At 40.0% G+C, this 7,146-nt stretch overlaps 1 pseudogene; it reads right to left on the reverse strand.

The window, feature by feature from the left end:
* Positions 1–848: 848 nt before the first annotated feature.
* The window catches only part of LOC141845350 (uncharacterized), an 11,458-nt pseudogene continuing 5,160 nt past the window's right edge, over positions 849–7,146 (reverse strand).

A 7,146-nucleotide genomic window follows, 5' to 3' on the forward strand; every position in this document is an offset into this window, starting at 1 on the left:
ACACTAATTTATCTGTTGCACAATCTAGGCAATTTAAAACTAAATTCATAGAAGTAGCTCTGTGAAACTCTAAGATAAGATGATAGGATATTTATTATACCTAAAGAGAACCTTGCAATCATAAACTTGGTCATCTAATAGATAATCTATCCTATTCCTTCATAATGAAGTACCGGTAAATAATTCCTGATAAAATTATATGTATAGAAGAATCTTCACCAATATGATGTTCCTTGACTGAGAATGCATATCTAGGAAATTTATACTTTACCAGAAAGAAATATGTCAACATAACGAGTTGCCATGGAATAATATGCAGGATGGGCTCCAAGAGTTGGCACAAAACCTGCTACTCAAAGGACTTGGTAAGTTCAATAAATGAAAAAAATGGAACGTCAAATAAGGATAAGTTGTGAGAATATAAATGTTAACTATTGCACATAATTCAGTTCAATAAGTTTGAAAATCAACCGTGAAACTTTATCTGAATAATTCATAGATGACATCAGAGAAGCAAACTGATTTACATAAACAAGAACTTAGTTTACTATATTGCACACTTGCCTAGTGTGATATGACTTACATGTACTCAGATTTTCTACGAAATGCATAATCCTACTTCATAGAAATATGACATATCAAGATCTTGCAAGAATATGCACAAGAATCAAACATGTTGCTAATGAACTAACATACAGCCAAAAGAAAGACTTTTTTTTTGTCAATGCAAGTATACAGATATAGAAAATTAAAATAATGAGTAAAGAAATAATAAAAAAATATTGCGAACACCAAATCCTTATTTAAAGTGATAAATTGCAGTTAAAGTTCAGAAATATATTAGATTTTCAATCGTGTGCAAGTGGAGCATCATATATTGCTAGATTCTTCATATACTACTTGAGACTCTTTCTAAGGGAAGCTCTTAAACTGGAAGGCAACATCTGGTATAAATCATCCCTCGCATCCCTCCCCAACCAAATGTGGATACTTTAGTAACTTGTCTATGATAATTATGATGTTTGAATAATTAATGCAAGGCAAGAGTTGAACCACCTACCGTAGAGGGTGCAACCAACCTTGTTATTTTAGTCATTGGGCCAAATTTGGACCTCTTCCTACTCATCTTCTCCAACACTTCACTGTTAAATTAAACCAAAGACCCATATGTTGGCCTACTAAGGCAGCTCTCATTCTCGAATTGCTCAATATCCTCTCTCAATTCAACAGACTTGCCTAAACTTAGACATTACATGAAAAACGTACGGGACTAGCTTCACAATTGAATCTGGGGCCCTCGCACCTGAAATTAGCACTATTGACTAAATTAAGAGCCAAATTTGGAAGTTGCCCAGATTTGCTATCTAGAAAACTTGATCTTAGGGAACCTGAATGAACTAGGTGATGAGTAGAGGTAAAGATTCCGCTTGAAATCTGACAAATTAGGTCAGTAATTAGGCAATCCAAGCTACCAATTGTCTCCCCAAACATGAGGCATATCTAGGAATGAATGGTGCAAACAACCCGGGCGAGAATGAGGATGACCTTATCATAAGTCTGATTCCACAATGAGGAATCGCATAGGTGCTTCACATAATGCCGCTGCCATTGGAATTTTTGGTCAAAGGCCCGACGACTCTCCTTGTGAATCAGGTTTTGTTCGATCTTCTTGGTGGCATTCCCAAGCTCCGTGAGGACCTCTAGCTCGGCATAGAGGGCAGAAATAGAGGAGACAAAGTGCTCGATCATGCATATGGTCCTATCCATGTCCTTGGAGAGGAAACCAAGGCTGGAAGGATCGATGCAAGCGGCGAGGAGGTTAAAGTAGACGTGCTCGAAGCCAAGGAGGGCAGGATGGGCACAAAGGCGGCCCAAGTGGGAGGCGATGGAAGCGATGTCGTTGAGATCATCCAGCTTCTCATGCGTGCCATTGCAGAGGGGAATAGGCTTGAAAAACCCTCCACTGAAACCTGACAACGCTGCAGAAGGTGAAGCGTCGGCCTGTGCCCAGAGAAGGCGACGAAGACTCGTCGAGGATGAAACTGGCACCGCCTGTGTGTTATACTATGGCAGAATCAAGATTCGGAGAGGAGAAGCTGGGCGGAGCGGCAAGAGAGGAAGAGAGGCAAGGAGAGGTGCGAGAGGGGGCGGGAGATGAGGAGAGGCACGAGGTCAAGACGGGCGAAATCCTCAAAGATCCTCGATATAAGATATCCTCAAAGATAATATTTTTTAAAAAAACATTGTCTTTGACTAATAAAAAACTCCTAATAGACAACGCTTTCTGAAAAAAAGTGTTGTCTTTGACCAAAAAAAGCATCCAGCAGAGATAATAATTTAAATCTATTATTAAATAATTTTTTAAAATATTTTAAAAACTTTATTTTTATTTTGAAAAAATTATTTTCAAACTTTTATTTTATTTTCAAAAGTAAGGAATTGATGTTTTAGCCTTTGACTAGAATCAATCCCTTAAAAAGCATGTACCTATAGATATAGGTGGGCATCTCACAAAGCACAATAGATATCTTGCTTGTGTTTGTGAAATATAGACTGGTGTGAGATGTATAGGATTCTAGCCTAAATACAAGATGCTTTAAATAAGTGGATCGAACCTTACGTAGGCTTTAAAATACAATGATTAAGTTAAATGTTCCTAAGCCTAAAAGTTTTATGGGATGATACACTTAAACTTGGCTCTGATACCAATTGTAGGATCATGAAAAGGGCTAGTGTAACGACCTCCCTTCTGCTAACTAATAATAAGGGAGACCATTACTATCTGCTTTGCTCTAATACCATACTGTAGCGACCTCCCTTCTGCTAACTACTAATAAGGGAGACCGTTACTATCTACTCTACTCTGATACCATACTGTAACGACCTCTCTTCTGCTAACTAATAAAAAGGGAGACCGTTACTATCTGCTCTGCTTTGATACCATACTATAACGACCACTACAAAAATACTGCACATTTGGGACGAATTTTGCGACGAAAAAACAAAAGATTTTTGTCACAAAAACCATTAGTGACGACTTTTGTGACGAATTATTTTCCGTTGCTAATAGCTCGTCGTAACACTTAGCAACGAAAATTTCTATATTCGTTGCAAATTTTGCGACAAATTCCGCAATTCGCCTCGCAAAAATTGGCAACACAAAATAATTGTCGTCCCAACATTTTGCGACGAATAATTTTTTCGTCGTAAAATTTGCAACGAAATAATTTTTTCGTCGCCACAGGGGACAAAGAAAACAACGGAAAAGGAGTATGGTGGCTGGGAAATTTTGTGACGAAAATATTAAATTCATCGTAAAATGCCACAATTTGGTGACGAAAATCCCTTTTTCGTCGCAACTTTGGCGACGAAAATCACATTTTCGTCACAATTTGGCGACGAAAAAGGCATTTTCGTAGCCAAATGGCGACGAAAATCATTTATTTGTCGTAGATTTGGCGACCCAAAAGGAAATTTCGTCGTCAATTGGCGACGAAAATATTTTTTTTCATCACTAATTATAAGCAATTATTAGACGCACTGTGATTATGATATGTTGGCGACGAAAATTTCCTTTTCGTCGCAATTTGGCGACGAAAACCCATTTTTGTCGCAATTTGGTGATGAAAAACCCCAGTTAGATAGAGTAAACTACCAATCATGCTCCTATATTGCTTTGAATCTGTACTTTTACCCTCATCATCTTTATCCAATTTCACATTTGTTCCCATTGGAGTTGATATTGTTTTAGCATTTTCCATTCCAAATTTCTTTATCATTTCTTTTGCATATTTTGTTTGAAACACATGAGTTCCCTCACTTGTTTATTTTACTTGTAGTCCTAAGAAGAAAGTGAGCTCTCCAACTAGACTAGCCTTTTGATATTAGAAAGGTTGATAACCTCTCATACCAAGCTCTTGGAGCTTGCTTTAACCCATATAAGGCTTTCTTAAGCTTATACACATGGTTGGGAAAATCAACACTCTCAAAACCAGGAGGTTGCTCTACATATACTTCTTCCTTAATGAATCCATTTAGAAATGCCGATTTTACATCCATTTGATGGAGTTTAAAACCCATGTATGCGGCATATCCTAGAAGGATTCGAATGGACTCTAATCTAGCTACCGGTGCATAGGTCTCATCATAATCTAGTCCTTCAACTTGATTGAAACCTCTAGCCACCAATCTAGCCTTATTCCTAGTTACAATTCCTTGATCATCTAATTTGTTCCTAAACACCCATTTTGTGGTCACAATTGTCTTGTCATTGGGTCTTGGAACTAGTTCCCATACATTGCTTCTTTCGAATTGGTTTAGTTCTTCTTGCATTGCTAGGATCCAATCCGTATCACTTAGAGCCTCATCGATTGTTTTAGGTTCACATTGGGAGATTAAGGTGATTTGACTTGTTTCATTTCTAAATTGAGACCTAGTTCTCACTCCTAGTTCTATATCCCCTACCACTTGGTCAATAGGGTGATCTTGATGATGCCTAAGAGTCCTAGTCTTAACGGGCTCCTCACACTTTGCAGAACAAAATTTTTTTCGGAAACGGATTTGAGTTGCCCTCATAGTTGATCAAACCAAGGTTTGATCAACACATTTAGATCATTGGACTCTTGTGTTTGGTTTACAAGTGTTGGGTTGCAAGGGTGCAAACATAGTCCCACATCTAAAACACATGGGAAAGATCATGAGTTTAAAAGGATGGAAAGTATCTCCATTGGCATGAGGCCTTTTGGGGACAGCCCAAGAACAAAGCCATGAGGGCTTAGGCCCAAAGTGGACAATATCATGCCATTGTGGAGATGTGGACATTCTTTAGACCCTACAATTGGTATCAGAGCGAGGCCGCTCTTCATCGGACTAACCGCTGGATGAGCCATGATCCAGATCTAACCATGTGGGGACCCTCGGGGAAAACAAAGGAAGTAGGGGAGGCTCGGACCATGACATGGCAGCCAACCATGAGGGACATGGCAGCCGGACCATGAGGGACATGACAGCCGGACCATGAGAAATGACAGCCGGACCATGAGAAATGGTAGCGGAGCTTCCAGTGGTCCTTTGTTTGAGGGGGGATTGTTGGGTTGCAAGGGTGCAAACATAGTCTCACATCTACAACACATGGGAAAGATCATAAGTTTAAAAGGATGGAAAGTATCTCCATTGGCATGAGGCCTTTTGGGGAGAGCCCAAGAACAAAGCCATGAGGGCTTAGGCCCAAAGTGGACAATATCATGTCATTGTGGAGATGTGGACATTCTTTAAGACCCTACAACAAGATCCGAGATAAAAAGAATAATTTAATTATAGCGGAAACATTAAATTCAAAGCTTAGACTTTAATTTCAAATTGATCAAGTTAAGTATCCCAAAAATAAAAAGAAAATCTTTAAATTGGAATGATACACTTACACTTGGCTAACTGGGTCAAGCTACTACTTTCTAGTAGTTAGCCAAAATCTAAGTTGGACACACGCCCCAAAAGGAAAGTTTTTTTTGTCTATTTAGATTATTAAGCTTGGACTCTACCCAAAAGGCCAAACATTTTTTGATTATGTCAAAGGGGGAGAGAATTAAAAAAAAAGGTTCAAGTCTAATAAAAATTTTTTATACTTGTAAAAAATTTTCTAAGTCAAATATTCAGGGGGAGAATATTCAGGAGGATAATGAATTCAGAGGGAGAATAACGAATTCAGGGGGAGTGTTGAAAAACCACACTTGAATTGCATGCATGTAGAATCCTTTATGCAAATTTAATTTGATCTACTTATGCAGATTTATGATTTGAACTTAACTTGAAACCTTAAGTTGCCATAATTAAAAAGGGAGAGATTGTTGGTGCAGGAAACACTAGCAGATCGAACCAGAGTTTTGATTATAGAACTAGGATCAAGTTAAGTATATGATTGTGCTAATGATGTTGAACTAAGTATACAGGAGACACAGGTTAAGTCCTAGTGGAAGCTAGGCATGAAGTCTTGGCAGAGTCAAATGCACCAGGTGAAGTCTGGGCTGGTCAGGAGGACCACGCCGCAGCAGAAGTCTAGGCTTGGTCAGGAGGACCAAGTTACAGCAGAAGACTGGGCTGATCAGGAGAATCAGTTGCAGCAGAAGACTGGGCTGATCAGGAGGATCAGTCGCAGCACAAATCCTGGGGGCCGAGGACAGAGCCGAGCACAAGTCCAACGAGTCAAGAGGACTCGATTGGCAATCAGGTAAATTCTCCCGAGAGGAGTGGGTGAGGACGCATTCCCAAGGGGAACATTAGGCGTCGGTCTAACCCAGGGTCTCACTAGAGATCCGAAGTTAAGACTCTTAGTTGGTTCTGAGAACTGACTTAAAATGGTTATACTTTGTATGTTATTTCACTAACATTCTTTGCAGGAAGGAAAAATTGAACGAAAGCTAACTCCGGGTTGAAAGAGTCGACTGATGATGGCTTCGACTCCAGCTGAGTCAGCCAAAATTCGGAAGTCAGACTGCCAAGATGATGGCTGGCTGTCGACTCAAAACTTATCGCAGTTGACGCCACAGCGACTGGAACTCAGGAGGCAACTGGAGTCGACTCAGAGAGGATAACGGGCGGAAGCGATAAAACTCTATCTGCCACGTCAGCTGGAGTCGACTCAGATAAGCATTTGAATCGACTCAGGTGCAGTATAAAAGAAACCGCGAGCAGCAGCCGAAGATCACTGCTTTTCAACCCCGAAACTCCGTTCTCGCGACTCCCAAGCTCTTATTCTTCGACGTCGGTGCCGTGCGCGATCCAAGTCACTTCGAATCACACTGCAATGTTGAGATCAACTTCCGGGGAGCTACTACGTGATCAAAAGTCAGAAAAAGTTTATTTTCATTATTTCTATTATACTGAGCTTTTGTAAATGATTCGTATTTGTATTTTTGATACACTTGCTGCCGAAAGGGGGCAAGTGCCTTAGTGGAATTGCCCAAAGAAAATGATCAAGGACCGTGGGCCTTGGAGTAGCAGTCTAGGGCTGTGAACCAAGTAAAACAAAGTTGTCCATTATTTTACTTAGTTGTGTTTTCGCTTCCGCACGTACTCATAAGATTTACGAAATCAAAAAGCGTGCAACACGCTATTCACCCCCCCCCCCTCTAGCGTGTTTTTGATCCTACA

Source organism: Curcuma longa, chromosome 14, assembly GCF_044706935.1.
Source record: "Curcuma longa cultivar G26 ecotype Majalengka, Jawa Barat chromosome 14, ITB_CL_G26_1.1, whole genome shotgun sequence".
Lineage (NCBI taxonomy): Eukaryota > Viridiplantae > Streptophyta > Magnoliopsida > Zingiberales > Zingiberaceae > Curcuma > Curcuma longa.